The following is a 24443-nucleotide window of genomic DNA, read 5'->3' as shown; positions in this document are numbered from 1 at the left end:
CCGGGCATGTTAATAACACGGAACCACTTGCTCAAATTACACGTTAAAAAACACCTTCTTGGCCTTCCCTGGTGGCGCAGTGGTTACGAATCCGCCTGCCAACGCAGGGGACACGGGTTCGAGCCCTGGTCCCGGAAGATCCCACATGCCGCGGAGCAACTAAGCCCGTGCGCCACAACTACTGAGACTGCGCTCTAGAGCCCGCGAGCCACAACTACTGAGCCCGCGTGCCACAACTACTGAAGCCCGCGCACCCTAGAGCCCGTGCTCCACAATAAGAGAAGCCACCACAATGAGAGGCCTGCGCACTGTAACAAAGAGTAGCCCCCGCTCACCGCAACTAGAGAAAGCCAGTGCGCAGCAATGAAGACCCAACACAGCCAAAAATAAAATAAAATAAAAAATAAAATAAATTAAATTTAAAAAAAAACTGTAAATGACGCCTGCCCTCAAAAAATGCCCTGGGGTAGGGCATAGGCAAGGAAATTCAACACATGACAAATTTTTCAAGAACTCAATATGAAGAGGGAAGGTGTAGTCACTCTTTAAAAAAAAAAGGAAAAGAAAAAAAAGGACATGCCTAAAGTTCACTATAAGGAATTCTCAGCCATATGCAAATCCAACGTCCAAAAAGGTTTCAGCTCACACCAGTCAAATGACCATCAGCAAAAAGTCTACAAACTGTAAATGCTGAAGGGCTTTTAGAGAACTGTGTACCTTCTAGCTGCTGGTGGGATGTAAAGTGGTAACAGCACTAACACAAACTGAACGGAGCTGCTTTAAAAGGTAAAAATTCAGCTACCATATGATGCGGCAGGGCACCTTTTGGGCCTATAACCTAAGGCCACCAGAATCGGAAAGACAGAGGCAGGCAAATGTGCACTGCAGCAATATTGAAATAGCCAAGATATGGAAGCAAAAAAAAGGTCCATAAACAGATGAATGGACAAAGAAGAAGTGGTATATAGACAGAATGGAATATAAGTCACGAAAAAAAATAAAAGAATGGCATATGCAGCACCACACATGAGCCTAGAGATAATCACACAACGTGAAGTAAATCAGAATGCGAAAGACAAATGCCTTTTGATATCACTTATGTTATCTGAAAATTCATAAAAATGAACATATTTCCACAGAGAAAGGCAATCTCAGATTGAGAAGACAAACTTATGGTTAAGCCAAAGAAAAGGTGTGAGGAATGGATAAATTAGGATATTGGGGTTAACACACATATACTAATACGTATAAAATATATAATCCCCAAAGACCTATGGAATACCAAGAGTGGTCTACTCAACACTCTGTAATAACCTACATGGAAAAGAACCCAAAGATCAATAGATATATGTATATGTGTAAATGAACAAGATTCTGTACACCTAGAAAAAAAGACATTTTTCAATCAAGTTTGCTCTGATAAAAACTACAACTTAAAGACACAGACAAGAATTAAGGAGGCTAAAACTTATGGGGGTTTGTCCTGGCACATTCCACTCTAATCTGCAACCTAAAAGCACAACTTGCAGCAAGGTTCTGTTTCCCTAGCAAGCAGAGTTGGCAACGTAGAAGTCTTCCCACCCTAAGGCCGTTTCCTCAAACAGCAGCTCAAATCTACTGCTAATGGTCACTAATATTCACAAGGACTGCAGGGCTGTAAATGACTCATGCCCTCAAAAAATATCCTGGGGCAGGGAATGGCCAAAAAATCCAAACGCGGCAAATTTTTCAAGAAGGCAATTAGAAGTTGTAAGTTTAGCTCAATCTTAAAAAAAAATGAAAAGGACATTGATAAACGCAAAACATCAGGAATTGTCAGACGCATGGAAACCCAATCTACACAAAGGTATCACCTCACACCAGTCAGAATGACCATCAGCAAAAAGTCAACAAACAATAGATGTTGAAGAAGTTGTGGAGAACAGCATAACCTCTCGGTCTAAGTGGGATGTAAACTGGTAACAGCCAATAATAGGAACAGAATGGCAGTGTGTTTAAAGGTAAAAAGTGAGTCACCATATGATCTGGAAGGCCCACTATTGGGCCTGTCACCTGTGAAAGCCAGAATCCAAAAGACACGGGATGGAAAATCGTGTATTGCAGCAGTATTTACAATAGGCAAGACATGGAAGCAAACAAAATGCCCATCAACAGATAAATGGACAAAGAAGAAGTGGTATACGTACCGAATGGAATAGTAGCCTCGGGAAAAAAATGAACAGTGCCGTTTACAGGACTACAGATGAGCCTAGAAATAATCATATTAGGTTAAGTCAGTCAAAAGGGAATGACAAATATCCTATGATATCATTTATACATGTTATCCTAAGATTGCTACCAATGAACATATTTCCACAGAAAAAGACACTCACAGACTTATAAAACAAACTAATGGTTAACCAAAATGAAAGGTGGGAGGATGGATAATTTAGGACTAAGGGGCTAACATACATAGATTAATGTATGTTAAATGTACATAAACATATAACATATAAACTATATGAATTATATAATCACTAATACATAGAAAATATATAATGACAAAACACCTACCAAATACCAAGGGAGGTCTACTCAACATTCTGTAATAACATACATGGTAACAGGATCCGAAGATGAACAGACATATGCATGAATCATTGAGCAGATTCTGTACAGCCAAACAATCACAACACTCGAATCAAATTTACTCCGATAAGAAATAGAAATTAAATTTAAAAAGCAAACATAAGTAAGGAGACATAAACTTCTGGGGGCTTGTCCCAGCACATTCCACTCTAATTTACAACCTTGGAACACTACCTCCAGGAAGACTCTGTTGCCCTAGTAACAAGAGTTGAGAACGAAATAATGCTGCCACCTTGTGGCTCTTTCCCACAACAGCAGCTTTAAACCCAGTGCTAATGGTAGCTTAATAGTCACAAGGACTGCTGGGCTGTAAATGACGCCTGCCCTCAAAAAATGCCCTGGGGTAGGGAATAGGCAAGGAAATTCAACACATGACAAATTTTTCAAGACGTCAATATGAAGAGGGAAGTTGTAGTCACTCTTTAAAAAAAAAAGGAAAAGAAAAAAAAGGACATGCCTAAAGCTCAGTATAAGGAATTATTAGCCACATGTAAATCCAACGTCAAAAAGGTTTCAGCTCACACCAGTCAAATGACCATCAGCAAACACTGCAGGATTCCACTCCCTGTGCTTTGTGGCTGCTTCCCACTAGCTATCTAGTTTACATTTGGTAGTGTATATATGTCCATGCCACTCTCTGACTTCATCCCAGATTACCCTTCCCCCTCCCTGTGTCCTCAAGTCCATTCTCTATGGCTGAGTCTTTATTCCTGTCCTGCCCCTAGGTTCTTCATAACCATTTTTTTCTTTTTTTTTAGATTCCATATATATGTGTTAGCATACGGTATTTGTTTTTCTCTTTCTGACTTACTTCACTCTGTATGACAGTCTCTAGGTCAATCCACCTCACTACAAATAACTCAATTTCATTTCTTTTTATGGCTGAGTAATAGTCCATTGTATATATGTGCCACAGCTTTATCCATTCATCTGTCGATCCTGCCAACACTTTTACTTTACTCAACTGAGACCAATGTCAGACTTGTAAGGTAATAAATTTACGATGTTTTGAGTCACTCAATTTGCGGTAATTCGTATGAAAGCAATAAAAAACAAATACAGAGGTCCTACAAGAGCCAGGCTATATATTTATATTTAAGTATTTCTAAAATGAATTTAACCCTGTGATTCACAGCAGCAGCAGCTTCCAAGGGATCCCACCACACACCTGAGGCGAAAGCAGCCTAATAAAGAAGCAGTGACAGCAGCAGGTCACTGCCCCACACTTGGGGTAGAGGGGGATTTGATCTACTGTAGCAGCAGCGTAGCCTGAATGGGAATGCATCCTCCTGTGGCACTAGTCCCATCAGCATTAGTCTAATCTGCTAGCATCTGCTGTGCCAACAGGCCCAACGTATACAAACCCTCCAACTCAGTAGCATTAAGTGAGCCAGGCTCAGTGTTTCCTGAAACTCAAATCCAATGGCACTGGAAAGCCCAGATATCACCTACTGTTATGAAAACATAAAAAACAATAACAGAAGACTGGCAACTTCAGAAAGAAAAGGCGAACAATGGAATGGGTGAAAACAAGTGGGATAAATATAAGAGACTATCATTAGCCTCATGAGTTTCTTAAATTCCCTATGATGGTCAAAGCAAAAATTATGACACCATCTGATGTGGTTCTCAATGTATATAAAGGAAATACTACAGAAAATCATACTTTAAAACGGGGGACTATTAAGAGACCTAAATGGAAGTAAAATTTTGAAACTTCACTTGAAGTAATAAAAGACAGATTCCAGTAGGCTATGATAAGTTACATATGTATAGTGTAATGCCAAAAGCAACCACTAAGAAAACTATACAAACAGTATACACAAATGATTATAAATAAATTAGATTAAAATGGACTTACCAAAAAATGTTTAAGTAACCCACAAGAAGGCAAAATAAGAGAAACACAGGATTGAGAAACTAAGGTAAAAGACAAAACAAAAAATAAAATGGTAGACCTAATCTTTAACATAGCAATAATTACATTAACTGTAAACGATCTAAATAACCAAGTCAAAGACAGAGATTGGAAGAGTAGATGAAAAAATCACAAGCATGATCCAACTCTATACTGTCTATAAGAAGCTTACTTTAAACATCATGATATAGGTAGTTCAAAGTAAAAGGATGAAAAAGGTATATCATGTGAACATTCATCAGAAAAAGCAGGAATGGCTATATTAATATCAGATAAAGTAGATTTCAGAGCAAAGGAAATTATTAGGGGCAAAGAGGGTCATTACATAAAGATAACAGGAATAATCCACCTAGATGACCTAGTGATACTAAATGTGTGTGCACCAAACAACAGAACTTCAAAACACATGAAGCAAACACTGAAAAAGGTAAAAGGAGAGAATTTCAAATCCACAATTATTATTTGAGACTTCAACACAGCAATTTATAGAACTCCCAGAGAGAAAAATCAGCAAGGGTATGGAAGAACTGAAAACATCATCAATCAACAGGATATAACTGACATTTAAAGAACACACTCAATAAAAGCAGAATACATATTCAAGTGTCCATGGAACATTCACTCATATACCATACACTGGGTGATAAAAAAAAACATTAGCAGATTTAAAAGAATTAAAATCATAGAGAGTATATTCTCTAGCCATAATGGAACCAGACTAGAAATCAATAACAGAAAGACAACAGGAAAATCTTCAATCACATGAAAACTAAACATCACAATTCCAAATAACTCATGGGTAAAAAGTCAAGGAAAAATTTTTAAATGCGTAGAATAAAAGAAAATGGAGATATAACAGATCAACATTTGTGGAATGAAGTGAAAGCAATGCTGAAAGGGAAGTCTATAGCACTAAATTGGGAAAGAAAATATTTCAAAGAAATAGTCTAATTTTCTATATTAAAATAGTAAAAACGGAAGAGGAAGAAACACTAAACAAGCAGAAAGAAGGAAATAATAAAGATGAAACAAAAATCCATGAAACTGAAAACAGGAAAATGGGGGGGGGGAGGAAATCAATGAAACAAAAGGCTGGTTCTTCAAAATAAACAATCTCATCAAGAAAGATGTAGCAAGACTGATCAAGATAAAAAGAGAGATGGCACAAATCACAGATATCAGAAATGCAACCAAGGATACCATGACATATCCTGCAGGTTAATAAGGGACAAGTTATTATGAACAAGTCTACACTATAAATTCAAAAATGTGGATGAAATGGACCAATGCGTCTACACCCAAAACTACCAAAACTCAGCCAAGATGAAAGAGACAATCTCAGTTTTCCTGTAACTATGAGAAACACTGATTTTTCATTTAAAAACTCCCAAAAGAAATATTCAGGCTTAGATGTTTCACTTTTACCCAAGACTTAAAGAATTAACACCAATTTTACATGACTTGATAAGAAACAGAAGTAGAGGGAACAGTTCCTAATTAATTTTATGAAGCCAGTATTACCTTGATACCAAAACCAGACTGGGATAGTATAGAAAGAAGAAAACTACAGGCCAGTATTTTTTATGAAATTGGCTGTAAAAATCTTCAGCCAAATATTAGCAAATTAACTCCAGAAATATATAAAAAGAATAATATACCATGACCAAGTGGTATTTATTCCAGTTATGCAAAGTTGGTTAAATATTTGAAAATCAAACAATGTAATCTACCATATCCAATAGATTAAGGGGGAAAAGTCATGTGATCCTAATCATTAATGCAGAGAAAGCATTTGACAAAATCCAATCCCATTCATGATTTAAAAAAAAAGAAGAAAAGAAACTCCAAGCAAACTAGGAATAGAAAAGGAACATACAGAAACTCATAAAGATGATCTACAAACAACCTATACCGACATTATATTTAACTGTGAAAGACTGAACGCTTTCTCTGTAAGATCAGAAACAAGGCACCGATATCTGCTCTCACCACTTTTATTAAATATATTACTGGAGGTTCTAGTAAGAAAATAAAGCAAAAATAAATAAATAGATAAATTTAAAAGTTAAATTTTTAAAAAGTTTATTTAAAAGATGAAAGAACTATTCCTACTATGTTGAATAGGAAGGAATATATCCTCCTGAATGTTGAATAGTAATATATCCTATTATATTGAATAAGGAAAACTAAAACTGTCTGTATCTGAAGATGAGATGATAATCTAAATGGAGAAAATACCAAGGAATCCACATAAAGCTTGAGAAATAATATTAGTTTGTAAATGTTTTAGAGTACAAGATCCACACAATTTTATCAAATTATATATTAATAACAAATGTGTAGAAGCTTAAATAAAAATATGTGATGCCATTTACAACTGACCTAAATAAATACTTAAATAGAAGCCCAATAAGACATTTATAGGACCTCTATACTGAAAATTACAAAATGCTGATGAAGAAAATTTTAAAAGTCCCAAACAAATAGGGAGACATACCTTGTTCATGGATTAGAAAACACAACATAATAAAGCTGTCAATTCTCCCCAAGTTAAGAGGCTTAACACAATTACTCTTAAAATGCCCTCAAGGTTTTTGTGGATATAGACAAGCTTATTCTAAGATTTATATGGTAGGAAGAGGCTGAAGAACAGCTAAAACAATTTGTAAAGGAAGATTAAAATGGGAGGAATTAATCTACCCAATTTCAAGATTTCGCAGTAGTGATGGAGGGTAGATACATAGATCAATGGAATGGAACAGAGAACCCAGCAATAGACTGACACAAATACATTTAACTTGGTTTTGACAGCAGTGCAAAAGCTATCAAGGAAGAATAGACTTTTCAAAAAATGGTACTGAAACAGTTGGACATCCCTCGACAAAAACAAACAAACAAACAATGAACCTTAACCTAAACCTTACACATCTTACACAAAAATTAAATCAAAGTGGATCATAATCTTAAATGTAAAAGCAGGACATTTTTAGAAAAAAAAAATAGGAGAAAATCTTTGGCATCTACAACTAGGTGAATAATTCTTAGACTTGACACCGAAAGTATGATCAATAAAAGCAAAAACTGATCAATCGGATCTCATCAAAATGAGTTAAAAATGCTTCATAGAAGATCCTTTTAAGTGGATGAAAACTCAAATTACACAGTGGGAAAACATATTTGAAAATCCCATAGGAGACAAATGACTTGTATCTATAATATACAAAGAACTCTCCAAACAACTTAAAAAAATCCAACTAGAGAATAGGCAGAAGACAGGAACAGACATTTCATGGAAGAGAATATACACATGGCAAAGAAGCACATGAAAAGATGTTCAACATCGTTAGCCATCAGGGAAATGCAAATTAAGACCATAATGAGATATCAGAGAATAACTAAAATTAAAGTATAGTGACAACATCAAATGCTAGCGAGTACGTAGAAAAATTATATCACATCACTGGTGGGAAAATAAAATGGTTTAGCCACTCTGAGAAACAGCTTGACAGTCTCTTTTAATCCTAAAAGTAGATTCACCCTACAATGCAGTAATTGTACTCTTGAGCATTTATCCAAAAGAAACAAAAACTTAATGAAGTTCCCACAGAAACTTACACATAAATGTTCAGAGCAGTTTTATTTCTAATAGCCACAAACTGGCAACTCCCCAAATGTCTTTCAATGGGTGAATGTTGAAACAAATTGTGATAAAATCTTATGATAGAATACTACCGAGCAACAACAAGGAACAAATTATTAATATATGCAAAAATTGAAATGAACTTCAAGGGAATGATGCCGAGGGAAAAGTTTTTAAAAGCCAATCTCCGAAGATTAAGTAATTCATGATTATATTATTCTTAAAATAACAAAACTGTGGAGATGGAGAACAGATTAGAAGTTGCCAAGGGTTAGAGATGGGGGTAGAAGGTACAGCGGGGGAACTCTGTGAGGTTTTTGTGGTCCCAGTACAAATAATACAGCAATCTTGGTTTTAATCCCTAAAGATTTTTAAAAGCAATTCCTAGTAAGAGGTGTCCAGATATTTAGCAATGGCAGCAGATTAGAGGTATAGCTCCCCAACATGACAACTTCGAAAGAGATCTATACTATCAATACTAATTTAATGCATATGTTAATTTTTAAAAGGCCAGTCACAATACTTAAATGGTACATATCTTAACGATATTACTCTGGGTATCCAGCTATACCAGATGGACTAGCAGGATTTTCTGTCCATTCAATCTTATTTAAGACAGTAAATCTTATAATAAGACAGTTAAAAAAAGAAAAAGAAAAACAACAAACCTCAACTACAGTTGGATATTCTCACAGCAAGATGAGGTGAAAATACGTAGCAGCGGTTCAAAAGCTTAAGCAGTGGCACCTAAATTTGGCTGCACATTAGAATCCTCTGAAGCACTTTTTAAAAACCCTCACACCGACGGTTGGTCATGCTAGACCAATACAATCATTTTAACTCTCCTCAGACGATGCCAATGTCTAGCCAGAACGGAGAACCAGCGGACTAAGCAGAAGGGGATGTTTCTACAAAGATCTCTTAACAATAAGTCCTCTCACCCAATCAAGATTTACCTCCCCGCAAAGGGGTAAAGAAGGCTAGATGTTGTCCATACTTGCTTAGCTTTAATTAGCACTTGTGACTTGCCCAAAACCTAGATCATGTTTCCCCTAAATTTCATGTTATTCCCTAAGTTTTTCAAACCCAAGGCTAAGGGGTTTGCCAGGATGAGATTTTAAGTGCTCACACAGGGGAAGTCCCTGGCAAACCAGGACAGCGGTCACTCTACACTGCAATGTAAAGCATCCTAAATAACCCTGCCACTGCTCCCAGATACTAGTCTGTGCCAACCAGTGGAGAAAAGGCATTCTCCATTACTACCATGGCAAATGCTACTGTACTTACCTTGGCTAGTCCCTATCTTTTCCAGGCGCCACTCCCCTTCACCTGCTGGTGGACGCTTCGGCCAGCTGACAATGCAGATATTTTCAAACTTTAAGGTGAATAAAAATCATCTGGAGGGCCTGTTGTAACAGAGATCACTGAGCCCCACCAGAGTTGCTGATTCCATAGGGCTGGGACCGGGCCCTAAAACTTGAATATCTAACACATTATCAGGGGATGCTGGGAAAGCTGGTCAGGTAATGGTAAAGCTGGCCAGGAAAAAGAAACCCGACGTGTCAGATCATAAAGTATGGAAGGGCAAGCCCGCCGGCAGTCCAGGCCGGGGGGCGGGGGGGCGGACCTGGGTCCCCAGCCCTACAGGGCCAACGGCAGACCGGCTCGGGCGCCCCTCGGAAGCGCGGGGTCCCCGCTGCCGAGTCTGTGGCCCCGGCCCCCCTCTGCCCACCCTGCGCGCGGGGGCTGGAAACGGCCGCGGAGAACCAGGCAGGGCGGGAAGGGGGGCTCCAAAGAGGGTCTGGCGACTCGAGTCGCTCCGTTACTCGGTGGGCTCAGCGCGCGCCGTGGGGGAAGAGAGGTGGAGGTCCGGGAAGAGGGGACGGGCGGCACTCACGTAGACCAGCAGCAGCCATGGGTAGACGGCGGGCTCGGCCACCACGGGCGACTCCAGCCTCAGCTTCTCCCCCACGTTTTCGCGCGCGGCCCCCGCACCAGGCTAGTCTGGCGGTTGGGGGAGGGGCGGGGCGCCGCCGGCGGGGGCGGGAGGCTGAGGGGAGGGAGCCTGGCCTGGGCCTCAGCCGGCGCCGCCGCCGCCGCCGCCGGCCTGCTCCCGTCCGGCCCCCGGCTCCCTCTTTGTGGTCACAGGCCCGGGGCCTCCAGCGCTGCTGCCAACTGGGGCCGGCGTGAGGCAAGCACAATGAGCCGGGGCCCGGCTGAACCACTCACTCGCGGCGAGCGCCTCCCGCCCCGTGGACCCGCCCCCACGCACGCACGTACGCACGTACGAACGCACGCACGTACGCACGCAAGCACGCACGCACGTCTTCAGCTGCCCCCCCCCCCGGCCACACCCACCGGCCCGAAGTGGAGACCCGGGGAGACCCCTCGGGGCCTGGGGTGGCGGGTTCGACTCCCGCCCTTGACGTACCGTGACACCTCCCCCCCAATATGTTTCTAGGTATTATATGTATATATGAATATACTATTATATACACACTTGCGTATGAATTTATATGTGTATGTACATGCGCATATTTACATATAGGGGTGTGTGTGTACACATTGTATATATGTATGTGTATATATCTTATATATATGATATATGTATGTATATATACGATGAATTTCTATATACAGTACATATATATTTTTATGCTATATGCTTTTATATGTAGGTGTATATGTGTGTCTATATGTACGTACGTGTATGTATTGCATATATTATATGTGTATGTATGTATACTGTCTATATGCACACCTAAATATCTTTGTATGTGTGTATATACGTATGCTATATATGTACCTAGGTGTGTATATTGCATATGTTATACGTATGTGTACATACTGTATACATACCAACTATGCATTTTATATGTGTGTATGTATAGTGTATATGTATGTGTGTATTGTCTATATTGTGTGTATATGTGTGTATACATACTGTATATATACAAACTGCATTTTATATGTGTGTATATATGTATGTGTGTATTGTATATACTATATGTGTATATGTGTGTACGCATACTGCATATGTACACAGCTGTATATGTTTGTATGCTTGTACATATGTACGTGTGTGTGTATATACACACACACCCCATATGGATTCTGTTTGTCTGGAGAACCCTCACTGATACGGACACTTATGACAATTGAGTACCTGCTCTTTGCCAGCCAGGGAGCCAAAGGCTTGTCTTTCGGTGTCTCCCTTAAGTATCACGAGTCCCAGGAGGGAAGGTGATGCTGCTCCTACCAGTTGAGGTGCCTCAGGGTCAGTTAGGTGGACAGGGCGGGGGGCTGGAGCCTGGTGGAGCCCAGGTGGAGTTCTAGCAGCAGTACAGCCTAGCAGTCCCACTTCCCCGGGTGCTTCTCACAAAGACGCCGAGGGAGAGTCGGGACCTGAAGGAGGGAATGAGGAAGCTTCCGTGGGTCCGCAAGCCCAGACCAAGGCTGACTCGTCAAGAGTGTTAGAGGTCAGGACTGTGGTTACCCTGGGGGTGGGCTTACACAGAGCCATTCATATCCTGAAAAAGTATCCATTCTGCTCTTGTTTGTATGGTTACCCCCCTCCCCCAAATCTTTTAAAAACAGATTCTCTTGGTTGCTGGGAACACACACGGGGAAGTTGTGTGTGAGGGGGTATGATCCAGGGGACAGGGAGGATAAGCCCCCCACTCGTAGGGCAAGGAGTGGCTCAGCTTTGTGAGCTGAGGATGGCCCACGAGGTTCCAGAGAGAAGGGTCCCTGCTCCGTTCCTGCTCTGTGCACCCCATTCCCAGCCTGAGAAGCCCAGAGCCACCCACCCCCCCGCAACACACACACACCAGGGAGGAGAGCCAGTCACCCTGGCTCCCAGCCTCCGGCTCCAAGGCTCCCGGCACTAGGAGCTATTTTCAGCTTTCATGCCCTAGGACACGGCCAGAGCTATTGTCTCCGGAAACTCTCTGTCTGTCTCTCGCCCGGCCTCCCTCCCTTCCTCCCTCCCTCCTCCGCTTCTTCCCCTCCAGCTCCATCTGTCCTCCCCTCCACCCTGCATTTCTACACAGGATGGCTCACAGACAGCTGCTCCCCGTGCCCACCTGCCACCATTCCATGGATGTCAAAGCAAGCCCTGGGGACTTCCCTGGAGGTCCAGTGATTAAGACTCCGAGCTTCCACTGCAGGGGACGCGGGTTCGATCCCTGGTCAGGGACATAAGATCCCACATGCCACACAGCACGGCCAAAACAAAATGAATAAATAAAGTTATAGTGATGAAACAGCCCTAGTGGTGCAAGGATGGGACGTATAGCTCTATGGTATAGAAAAAAGGTCCAGAAACAGATATATGAGAACTTGATATGATAGAAAGTGGGGAAATTAAGGAGTTTTCAATAAATGGCATTAGGACAATTGCATATCCATGTGGGGAAAAGTAAATTAGAAAAAAAAAAAAGCAAGCCCTGGTCAGGTGTGACCTTGGGCCCAGGGCCATTGGCACAGGTTGTCATGTGGGATGTTCTTCCTTAGACTCCTCCCTCCCTCCTGTGTCACTGTCACTTCCTCCAGAACCTTCCTGGACTCCCCTCCACAAGCCCGGGGTGTGCCCTCACCCGCCCTGGATCACCAGAATTCCAATCCCGGCCCACCCTTCCCCGCCAGGTAGAGAACTGTGCATGGTCAATAAGACCGTAGAGGTCATTGGCCATTGCTATTGCAGCTGGAATTGTTACTGTGTTTAGATAGGGTGACCAACACCCGCCCCCAGTTTGCCCAGGACCGCTCAGGTTTGAGCGCTGGAACTCTGGGGAAACTCTCAGTCCCGGGGAACCCCAGAAGGCTGGTCAGCCTATTTAGGACAGATCTTTCACTTGATCTCCCAACCCCCGAGAGCCAGAAAGGGAATCTCCCCCCTCCTTCCATTGTAACCTTCATTCATTCATCCACTCATCCCTTTATTCAACTCCTTTATTCAGCAAGTATTTATGAAGCATCTACTACACAGCAGCCACTCTTCTAGGTGCTGGGGACATAACAGCATCCCTGTCCTCAAAGAGCTCACGTTCTAGCGAGGGCAGCAAACAGTAAACTGAGAAGGTGTGATTTATTACATGGGGATGATGTCTCGGAGACCACTGCAGGGCAGGGGAGGTGGGAGAGGAAAGGGGCAGTTCTAAATGCAGGCGCTGACGGGATTGGGGCAGACCTTGCCCTGGGCCAGGCTGGTTGCTTCAACACAGCTGTCCTCGCCCAGAGCCATCCTGCCCCCGCCTCACCCAGGTCTTCCGTGATGTGTGGGGAAAATCTGTGGTTGTCACAACTGGGAGGGAGGGCCCCTGGAATCAAATGGGTGAGGCCAGGGATGCTGCTAAACCCCACACAGTGCCCAGGAGGGGCCCTCAGCAGAGGATGACCCGCCCCGAATAACCCCAGTGCCACGGGGGAGACCCTGCACTAGTATTATTCAGACCCGCTGGTGCCCCGATTCCTGCACAGGCAGGGACTCTAACCGGGTCACCTCTGTATCCCGAGGTGACCTAGAGTGGGGCAGCCACGAGGGCTGAGATGAGTATCGGGGGTGAAATGACAAACCTCTGCACCCACTCTCCCCTCCGCACCCCAGGGGCGATGGTCTCTATCTCCTCCCCGTGCAGGTAGCTTTTCCCTGAGCCATTTCTTCTTGTCAAGGTCCCTGTCGCAGGTTGGGTTCCCCGAAGATGACGTTGAGAGCAAGGATTGGAGTGCAGGTGGTTGATGTGAGGCGTGCAGGAACAGATACAGCTGCCATAGGGTCCCACAATTCCACTCCCGGGCATAGATCCGGAGAAAACTCTAATTCAAAACTATACATACACCCCTGGCATTTCCCTGGTGGTCCAGTGGTTAAGAATCCATGCTTCCAGTGCAGGGGGCGTGGGTTCCATCTCTGGTCAGGGAACTAAGATCTCACATGCCGTGTGACAATAAAAGAAGAAAGAAAAAAGAAAGAAAGAGAGAAAGAGAGAGAGAGAGAAAGAAAGAAAGAAAGAAAGAAAGAAAGAAAGAAAGAAAGAGAAAGAGAGAGAGAGAAAGAAAGAAAGGAAGAAAGGAAGAAGGAAAGAAGAAAGAAAGAAAGATACATGCACCCCAACGTTCATTGCAGCACTATTTACAGTAGCCAAGACATGGAAGCTACCTAAATGTCCACTGATGGATGAATGGATAAAGAAGATGTGGTACATATATACAATGGAATATTATTCAGCCATAAAAAGAATGAAATAATGCTATTTGCAGCAACGTGGATGGACCTAGAGATTATCATACTAAGTGAAGTAAGTCAGAAGAGAAAGACAAATATCATATGATCTCACTTATATGTGAAATCTAAAATACGACACAAATGAACTCGTCTACAAAACAAAAACAGACTCACAGACATAGAGAACAGACTTGTGGTTGCCAAGGGGGAGAAACAGTGAGGGAGGGTTGGATTGGGAGTTTGGGGTTAGCAGATGCAAACTATTAAATATAGGATGGATAAACTACAACGTCCTACTGTCTAGCACAGGGAACTATATTCAGTATCCTGTGATAAGCCATAACGGAAAAGAAAAAAGTTTTATTTATAGGTTCCATCCCTAACTGAGCTGGCCCATCCCCTCCCATGTTTCTAAGTGCAGCCCGAGGCTGCAGACTTCCCACCGTGGTCTTCAGCTCCAGAGCAAGCCACCTGCGAACCACCCACATCTTCCCAGGGGCTGGCAACTCTCCTTTGCTACTGATTCCAAGACACATCCAAATAGCAAAAATGTGACCATGAAAAGAAACTCAGGCATGTTCAAATCAGGGAAATAACATTCTTAGCTCTGTTCAGTACTCGCTTAATTTTACAAGAGCTTAGAGTTACAAAAAAGTTGCAAAGATCTGTACAGAGTGTACAGAGTGCCGTGGACCCTGACCCAGTACCCCTATTTCCAACTCATTAGTACCTTAGTGTGACATGTTTATCCAACTAAGGAACCAAGATGGATACATTGTTATTAACTAAAGTCCACACTTTATTAGAATTTCCCTAGTGTTCCCCTAACATCCTTTTTCTGTCCCAGTCTCCTCTGGGCTGTGACATTTCTCAGACGTCGCTGGGTTTTGATACCTTGAAAGTTTTGAGGAGGACTGGTCAGGTGTTTTGTCCCTCAATTTGTTAGTCTGTTTGTTTTCTGATGTTTTCTTATGGTTGGTCTGGAGTTATGGGGTTTGGGGCGGAAGACCCAGACAGAGATAAAAATGCCATTCTCCTCAGGTCACATCAAGGATACACACCATCAACGGGACTTATGACAAACGATTTTACCCTTGATCACCTGGCCAGTATCGTCTTTTTTTTCTTGCTGCATTGGGTCTTCGTTGCGTGTGGGCTTCTGTAGTTGTGGCACGGGGGCTCAGTAGTTCTGGCTCCCAGGATCTAGAGTGCAGGCTCAGTAGTTGTGGCCCACGGGCTTAGTTGATCTGCGGCACCTGGGATCTTCCCGGACCAGGGCTTGAACCTGTGTCCCCTGCATTGGCAGGCGGATTCTTTTCTTTTCTTTTTTTCTTTTGCAACCAAAACGTTAATCCCAAGGATTCTCACAAAACATATTACAAATGACAGCATGAAAAAAAAAATTGCACAGTAACTCAAAGTTCAGCTCTACAATATACTCTTAATCTGGCAGGACATTGGTATCTTGATAATCTCAAATTTCCAAAAAATATTACAAAGAGCTATGTATTCATGTACAGCAATCACAGAGGGGACGTATGACCTAACTCAAAGGTAAACTAACTTCCTTGAAACTTCTTAGATTTTAAACTCCCTGGACAATCTCTTGTCCGGTGTGAAGACTAGTGGAATTTTTAAACCTCTAATCTAGGGTAAGGGTGCGGCTTTCATTTTTACCTGCTGGCTTGGGTTCACAGCACCTTTTAAAGACTGCTTGCTTAACTACAGCTGCATACCATATCCCAGCTACAGAAAGTCTTTTCAATGTTTGCCAGTGTTGTTTCCATAATAGTAAACATCACACTTTAGGTGGGCAGGAGTTAGAGTTTTATTATCAGTCTAGGCAAGACCAAAAATTCAAAGCAAGTTCAATTTTGCTTAAGGGAACATTGTAAGGTAACAATTCTTCATATTACATGCCTCCCAGGACCCATTTCAAACCATAGAGAATGACACCTTTATGTGTCACTGTCCCAAGAGACAAACAAATGTGAACAACTAAAACATTTAAAAAGTGCACCAAGCTTCGGAAGTCTCAAACAAAACTTGAATTTTCTGTACATACTCCTGCCAAATGAAGTTATTGCCTGTACACCACTCCTCTTGCAAAGTGGTCTTCTATTTCCTTTCATCTGACCTAGATCGGCTAGGAGACCTAGAGAAAGATCGGGACGGCTTGTGATTTCTCTCTTGGGACAGGGATCTCTCTCTTCTCCTATATCTAGAAAGGGACCTGCTCTGGCTGACGGAGAAGGCTCTCCATCTTGGAGATGTGTGGGAGGTGGAGGACTCCTCCTCCCATAATCATCTCGAGGGCGACGACCCCAAGAAGGAGGCGGTCACGATTTCGACTTCTCTTTTCCCCATTCGACAGGTCCACTCTTACTCGGCAGCCACATAGTGTTCTCCCATCTAGTTCTCGGACAGCATCGGCTGCATCTCGGGGATCTTCACATTCAACGAGAGTGAAGCCGGGAGGGTTTTTAGCACCCCACACACTTCAGAGTGGTCCATAGTAGCCTAAAGCTCGTTCCAATTCAGCCTTGTTACCACTGTTTCCAAGATTCCCTACATAAACTTTACAGTCCAACGGACAGGAATCACGTTGCAAGACCCTCGTGGCTCCTGGGTTTCACGGGCCACAGGGTGGTCCCGGGCCTCTAGAATCTGGTAGCTGAATCTGCTCGCACAAGCTGTCCTGTGGGGATGCGTTTTCCCCTATGTGTCCAGCCCGGGGCCCTGCTCTCTTGGCCCGGCCTCCCGGGTGAGAGGGTGAACCCCAGCTCCCTGGAGCAGACACTCAGAGCCCTGGTGACCGGACTCACGGCTGACGGGGCTGGAGCGGCGGCTGGACACGTGTGGCCAGCCTGGTGGTGTTTGGCCCCGTCTGCAGTTCCAGTTCCAGCTGAGAAAGAGCCTCCCTGTGTTACTTTCTCCTGGTTGTGTAAGGATCCCCGGTGTCATTTGACAGAAATGTAGACGGTGTGTTCTTTCTCTCTTTTCTCCCTGCTTCCTCTCCTCCCTCTCTGCCTCCCTCTCTCCCTGTACCTCTTTCCCTGTTCCGCTCTCCCTCTACCTCTTTCCCACTCCCTCTCTCTCTCTCCCTCTGTCTCTTCCTCTCTCCCTCCCTCTCTCCCTCTCCCTCCCTCTCCCTCTCTCTTTCCTCTCCCTATCTCCCTCTCTCCCTCTCCCTCCCTCTCCCTCTCTCTTTCCTCTCCCTATCTCCCTCTCTCCTCTCTCCCTCTTCCCTCTTCCTCTCCCTCTTCCCTCTGCCTCTTTCCTCTGCCTCTTTCCTCTCCCTCTTCCCTCTCCTCTTTCCCTCTCCTTCTCTCCCTCCCCCTCTCTCCCCCCTCTCTCTCCCTCTTCCTCTTTCCCTCTCCCCTGTCTCTGCCTCTCCCTCCGTCTCTCCCTCTGGGAGGGAGTGAGGGAGATGGAGGGAGCGGGAGAGTTGGAGGGAGAGGGAGAGGGAGAGGGAGAAGAGGGAGGAGAGGGAGGGAGGAGACGTCTCTCCCTCCCTCCCTCCCTCTGCCTCCCTCCCTCTCCTCCCTTTCCCTCTCCCTCCGTCTCTCCGTCTCCCTCACTCCCTCTCAGAGAGGGAGAGACGGAGGGAGAGGCAAAGACAAGGGAGAGGGGGAGAGGGAGAGAGGGAGGGGGAGAGAGAGGGGGGAGAGAGAGGGGGGAGAGAGGGAGAGCTCTCTTCCTCCCTCCCTCTCCCTCTCTCCTCCTTCTCTCCCTCTCTCCCTCACCCTCTCTCCCTCTCCCTCCCTCCATCACGTTCCCACCTTCTCCCTCTCCCTCTCTCCCTCCCAGAGAGGGAGAGACAGAGGGAGAGGGAGAGGGAGAGGGGGGAGACAGGGACACGGAGAGGGAGGGAGGGAGGGAGGGAGACAGAGAGGGAAGCAGGCACCCTCTCACCTTCTCCCTCTCCCTACCTCCTTCTCCGACTCCCCCTCTCCTCTCCCTCTGTCTCGCCCTCTCCCTCCCTCCCTCTAGGAGAGGGAGAGGGAGAGGAAGGGAGGGAGAGGGAGAGAGGGAGGGGGAGGGAGACAGAGAGGGAGAGACGTCTCGCCCTCCTTCCCTCTCCCTCCCTCGCCCTTTCCCTTCCTCTCTCCCTCTCCCTCCCTCTGTCTCACCCTCTCCCTCCCTCTGTCTCTCCCTCTCCCTAACTCCCTCCCAGAGAGGGAGAGATGGAGGGAGAGGGGGAGAGGGAGAGAGGGAGGGGGGAGAGAGGGAGAGGAAAGAGGGAGAGTGGGAGAGAGGGAGAGAAGGAGGAGAGAGGGAAAGGGAGGAAGAGACCTCTCTCTCTCTCCCTCTCTCCGTCTCTCGTCTCTCCCCCTCTCTCCCTCTCCCTTGTCTCTGCCTCTTCGTCTCTCTGTCTCTGGGAGGGAGTGAGGGAGATGGAGAGACGGAGGGAGAGGGAGGAGAGGGAGCGAGGAAGAGGGAGAGGGAGAGAGGGAGGGAGAGAGGGAGGGAGGGAGAGATGTCTTTGTCTTTCCCTCCCTCCCTCTATCCCTCTCTCCCTCTCCCCCCTCCCTCTCCTGCTCCCTGTCCCTCTCCCTCCCTCTATCCCTCTCTCCCTCTCCCCCCTCCCTCTCCTGCTCCCTGTCCCTCTCCCTCCACCTCCTTCCCTCTCCAGAGAGGGAAGGAGGTGGAGGGAGAGGGAGAGGGAGCAGGAGAGGGAGAGAGGGAGAGGGAAAGAGGTATAGGAAGAGCGGAACAGGGAAACAGGGACAGGGAAAGGGGGACAGGGAGAGAGGGAGAGGGAAAGAGGGAGAGGGAGAGGGAGAGCAGAGCAGGGAAACAGGGACAGGGAAAGAGGGAGGCAGAGAGGGAGACGGAAACGGGGAAAGGGAGGGGGGACGGATAGAGGGAGAGGGAGAGAGGGACAGGGAAAGAGAGACAGGGATGGAGGGAGGGAGAGAGGGACAGGATAGGGCAAGAGGTACAGGGAGAGAGGGAGGGAGAGAGGGAGGGAGAGAGGCAGAGGGAGAGATGGAGGGAGAGTGAGAGGCAGGGAGGTAGAGGGAGGGAGACAGGGAGGGAGACAGAGAGGGAGACAGAGAGGGAGACAGGGAGAAGGGCTGATGGGGGCTCCCTCCCCCTCCCATCCTCTGCCCACTGCTTTCTCTTTTTTCTGCTTCAACAAAGACCAGGCGCCTTTTAGATCAGCCCTGAAGTCAACGTTGATGCTTGGGACGGCCTGACCTCCCCGCTGCCTTCCAGTCCAGGACCACAGCTGGGAGATGAAGTCTGTGGGGCCCTGGAGGGGGGCGGCGGCTGCGGCGGAGGTGGTGGAGGCAGGCACCTCCTCTGACGCCCAATCTCTCCTCGTTTATGAGGCAGCCGCCAGCTCCCCTCCCTGACTCCCCAAGATTTGGGGCCATTTTAATATGTGTCGATAATGCCATGAGCTACTATTTAACTTTTCCATGAGGACCCATCTCCCGAAATGCAGTGGTTTTCAGGCTTGGCTGCACTAGAGAACCCCCAGGGAAGGGAGAGATGTCTGTACCTCCCTCTCTCTCCCTCTCCCTCCGTATCTCCTTCTGGCTCTCTCCCTCTCCTTCTGGGGTGATGCCCGATGAGCTCAGATTCGCAGATGTTCCCCCCATCCCCTCTCTGTGCCTTGCGTGGGGCCTGGGCCTTCTCACTGTGGCCCGGGAACAGCCTCGACATTCAGACATCGGTTCCTGCAAGGACACTTGCGTTTGGTCCATACCGCATGTGGCTGCAGTCTGTGCTTCTCCCGTTTAGCATCTTCAGTAGATGGGGGCTGTGCATGAGCCCTTCATCTTCCCCGCAGACACCACTGGTGCTTGCTCGGCCTCGCGGGTGATGTCCACGGGGGACAGACCTGTGTCCCCACCTTCTTGGGCTGCAGACAGGCCACGTTGGTCCTGTGGTGACTGGGGGCTCCCAGGAGAACCCCACCGCAGACCCAGAGAGGTGGCCCCAGAGAAGGTGGCGTACGCCTGGGGCCAGGCCTCACCAGCCAACCACGGGCCACCTGCAGCAACAGGTCTCTCGCCGTCCAGGAGCTGGGTGTTTGGGCGCCGTGGGGATGAGCTGCTGTCTGCACGGCAGCCAAGTTTGTATTGTTGAGCCCGGGGAGGCCCCTGGGTGGCTCCTGGAGAGCCTGGTCACATTTCTTCCTGCCCTTGGCCTTAGAGCTCATCATGGTTCACGCCGTTTCTGGTTCCAACAGGACCTGTGTTCATAAAGACCACATGTTAGGACAGCACCAAAGTGTCTAGAAATCCAGGCCAGGAGGAGGAGGGAGGGGGTTTGGCTGTGCCCGCCAGTGGCCTGAGAGCCCTCCCACCCATAGAGACCTGGCCCGGAGCCTGTGGGGAGGGCGTGGCCCACGGTCCCCAGCGCTGGCTGTCTCTGGGTTCCAGGAGAACTGCGCGATCCTCGGGGAGCTGGTAAGGCTGCAGGCTCAGAAGTCCCGCCTGCTGGGATTCAGGACGCGTGCCGACTCTGTGCTGGAGATGAACATGGCCAAGACCAGCCAGGTGGTGGCCACTTTCCTAGGTAACCCCGCCTCCCCGAGTCCCAGTGGGGACGGGGGTCAGGTGGACCTTGACTGGACGTGGTGCTGCCTGAGACCCCACTGTGTCAGCCCTTGGGGGTCGCCTTCCCCAACCCTTCATTCTGCCTCGAGGGGCGTGGGGTGGGGGGCGGCTGGGCGGCTGCCACAGGGACATAGCTGAGCCTCTCCCCTCCGCCCGCAGATGAGCTGGCCCAGAAGCTGAAGCCCCTCGGGGAGCAGGAGCGGCCGTGATCCTGGAGCTAAAGAAGGCTGAGTGCCAGAGGCGGGGCCTGCACTTTGACGGGCCCATCAACGTCTAGGACCTGTGCTACTACATGAACCAGGGGGAGGAGACGCGCTACCACGTGGACCGGTACCTGCTCAATGAGTCCTTCCCCATGCAGGTGGTCACGCGCGGGCGGCTGGGCATCTCCCAGGAGCTGCTGGGGCTGACCTTCGACCTGGAGGAAGGCACCAACATGCGTCACGAAGATGAAGATGTGAGGCTCTACACGGTCCGGGACGCGGCCTCGGGCAAGGTCATCCATCAGCAAGTTCTACCTGGACCTCTACCCTCGGTGCATGCGTGGGGGAACCTGTCGGCCGTGGGCCGGGGCTCCTCTGTGGTAGCGGGGCCTCACCCGCGTCCCTCCCCAGGGAAGGGAAGTCCGGGCACATGGCCTGCTTTGGCCTGCAGCCGGGCTGCCTGCAGCAGGACGGGAGGCGCCAGATTGCCATCGCGGCCATGGTGGCCAACTTCACCAAGCCTACGCCCAACCCGCCCTCCCTGTTGCAGCATGATGAGCTGGAGACCTACTTCCATGAGTTCTGGCAAGCGATGCACCAGCTCCGCTCCCAGGAGGGTGCGGGCGAGGGGCTGAAGGCAGGGAGCGGGGAGGGCCCGGGCTCTCCCGTGGTCCTCAGGCAAGCCCTCGCCACGGGATTCTTCCGCTGATGTCACCCCGCACGAGGCGACGCCCTCGGTGTCAGTTTCCATCATCAAACCCCACGCACTGGGCGCGTAAACAACGGAAGTGGATGTCCTCGAGACTCTGGAGGCTGGAAGTCCCAGATCAAGGAGTCAGGACTGGTTCCCTGCATGTTAAATACAGGTATTCAAGAGTTGCCTTTAAAAAAGACAAAATAGAAGAAAGGAACGTTGCATGCAAGGCTGGTGACAGGCGGTGATGAGAACCAGAGGTTAGGCTCTGGGGCCGGGAGCACCACGCCCTGTGAGGCCCTGGGGCTGCTGCAAGTCTCGGTGGAGGCTCAGCAAGTCCCAGTGACTTCCCAATGTGGGGGGGGTCCCCAGATGAGCGTCTGGGCCCAGGACCCAGTGCTCGTTCAGTCTTCCTGCAGTCAGCCCTTCTTCCTGAGAGCGATGCTCTCACAGACTGCAACCGGAGCGCGTGGGGACACTTTACTGAGCTGTGCAGCCGTCACTACTGCCCTGTTCTGGAACATTTCCCTCACCCCAAAAAGGTCCCTCACGCCCTTAGTTATCATTCCCTCCCCTCCCCTGTCCCTGACAACCAGGAACCCACTCTGACTCTGTGGATCTACCTGTTCTGGACGTTTCCCCTCAGTGGGGTCACACCCTGTGTGTCCTTCTGTGTCTGACTTCTCTCGCTGAGCACCGTGTTCTCACGGTGCATCCACGTGGCAGCGAGTGGCAGGGCTTCACACCTTTGCGTGGTCGAGGGCCGGAAAAAAGACAAACGAAAAGAAGGGCACGTTGCCTGCGACTCTGGTGACAGCCGGGGATGAGAACCAGAGGCTAGGCTCTGGGGCCGGGAGCGCCGCACCCTGTGAAGCCCTGGCGCTGCTGCCAGTCTCGGCGGGGCACGAGCAGCGCCGTCCCCCAGGAGCTGCTGGACAAGCTCATCAAGTCCCGGCTGGCCAACCCCCGTGCGGCCGGGCCGAGGGAAAGGAAAGGGGCTCCCGGACCGCCCGGCTGGAAAGCGCGGCCTGGACACAGTGCCAGCGCCCCCGTCTCCTTCCTCCCGCCCTCCAGGCCTCTTCAACCTGCGCCAGATCGTCCTGGCCAAGGTGGACCAGGCCCTGCACACGCAGACGCCCTCGGACCCGGCCTAGGACAATGCCCGCCTCTGCCAGGAGATCCTCGGGGTCCCAGCCACGCCAGGTAGCCAAGCGCACGCCGGGCCCACCTTAGCGGTCGGTTGGCGGCTACTGCCCAGGTCAAGAGGATCCTCTGGTGGTGTGTGAAGGGGGACCGACTGACGGGCTCTGGTCGAGGCCTGCTGACCTCTGGCCTCTTCCTGCCTGGGTTCCTGGGCTGGTCCCTCCAGCTGTAGCCCGCGGAGTCCGAGGGTGGGCTGGGCGTATCTGCACGTGCTTTCTGGAGAGCCTGGAAGAGGCAGGAGAGGGCTTCATACCCCGGACGGAACACGTCGACGAGGTTTGCCCGTGCGTGTCGGTGCGGAGACGCAGTTCACTCCCTCGTGAGCGCTTTAACCCGCGCTCTCCCCGTGCTGGAGGGCGAGCCCTGACTCATCCCTCGGAGCCTCGGGCAGCTGTCCCTGTAAGAGGCTTAGGGGTGAACCCTCGTGAGCTTCAGCAGAAAGTCGGCAAAGATTGATTTGTGTCCCTCCACTGAGTTGCCCGCAAGGTCCCCGTTTTCTAGAAGTGTTGGGCCAATACTCCCTCTAGTGGCAGGGGACTCAGACAGGGCTGCTTTGAGGCCCCAAGCTCTGGGCTCTGGGGAGGGGGCACAGAGCGGCCAGGGGGCCGGGCAGGAGCCTCTCCGCGTGTGTCCCAGGGACCCACCTGCCTGCGACCTTCGGCCACCTGGCAGGAAGCTATGACGCCCAGTCCTATGGCTACCTGTGCAGCGAGGTGTACTCCGCGGACACGGTCCACACACTCGTTTCAAGCAGGAGGGCGTCCTGAGTGGCAAGGTGAGAGGCCGGCCTGCCGTGCAGACCAACACGGAGGTCCTTGGCCTGGGCCTAGATGCTTGTGCCGCCCGCCTGGGCCTGCCAGGCTCTGAAGGCCCTGCCCAGAACCCCCTGCTCCCCTGCCCTTTGTTGAGTCACAGCAGAGGTGGCCACACCCACACCCTCCGTGAAGGGGGTGCTCCACCCTCCTGCAGCCCCGCCCCCTCTCCTCACGTTGCCATGGACTACAGAAGCTGCATTCTGAGGCCAGGGGGCTCCGAGGATGCCAAGGGCATGGTGAAGCTCTTCCTGGGCTGTGACCCCATGCAGGACGCCTTCCTCCTGAGCAAAGGGCTGCAGGTTGAGGGCTGCAAGCCGCCGGCCTGCTGACGGCACGGCGTTTTGCCCCCCCAGGCGGGCCGGGTGCCTTAGCGCCCCGTCGGGGCGGGGGAGGGGCCGTGTGTCCTCCCAGCCCCCGAGTCCCCGGCGGCCGGCCTAGGCCAAAAGTCTCCACCTGGAAGTGTCTGGAAAGCCTGGCATCAAGGCTCCCCCTTGTTGCACTAATGCAATCCCTTCCTGGGGAGCTTTCCTGGTAACAAAAC

At 48.7% G+C, this 24443-nt stretch overlaps 2 pseudogenes; one reads left to right on the top strand and one right to left on the bottom strand.

Moving 5' to 3' along the window:
* Positions 1 to 16364: 16364 nt before the first annotated feature.
* On the bottom strand, positions 16365 to 20590 carry LOC132369250 (serine/arginine-rich splicing factor 3-like; annotated as a pseudogene).
* LOC132369198 (thimet oligopeptidase-like) lies at positions 20589 to 24231 on the top strand (annotated as a pseudogene).
* The last annotated feature ends 212 nt before the right edge of the window (positions 24232 to 24443 follow it).

This window comes from Balaenoptera ricei, chromosome 1 (assembly GCF_028023285.1).
Source record: "Balaenoptera ricei isolate mBalRic1 chromosome 1, mBalRic1.hap2, whole genome shotgun sequence".
In the NCBI taxonomy this organism is placed as follows: Eukaryota; Metazoa; Chordata; class Mammalia; order Artiodactyla; family Balaenopteridae; genus Balaenoptera; species Balaenoptera ricei.
This window is presented reverse-complemented; position numbering and strand designations above follow the sequence as displayed.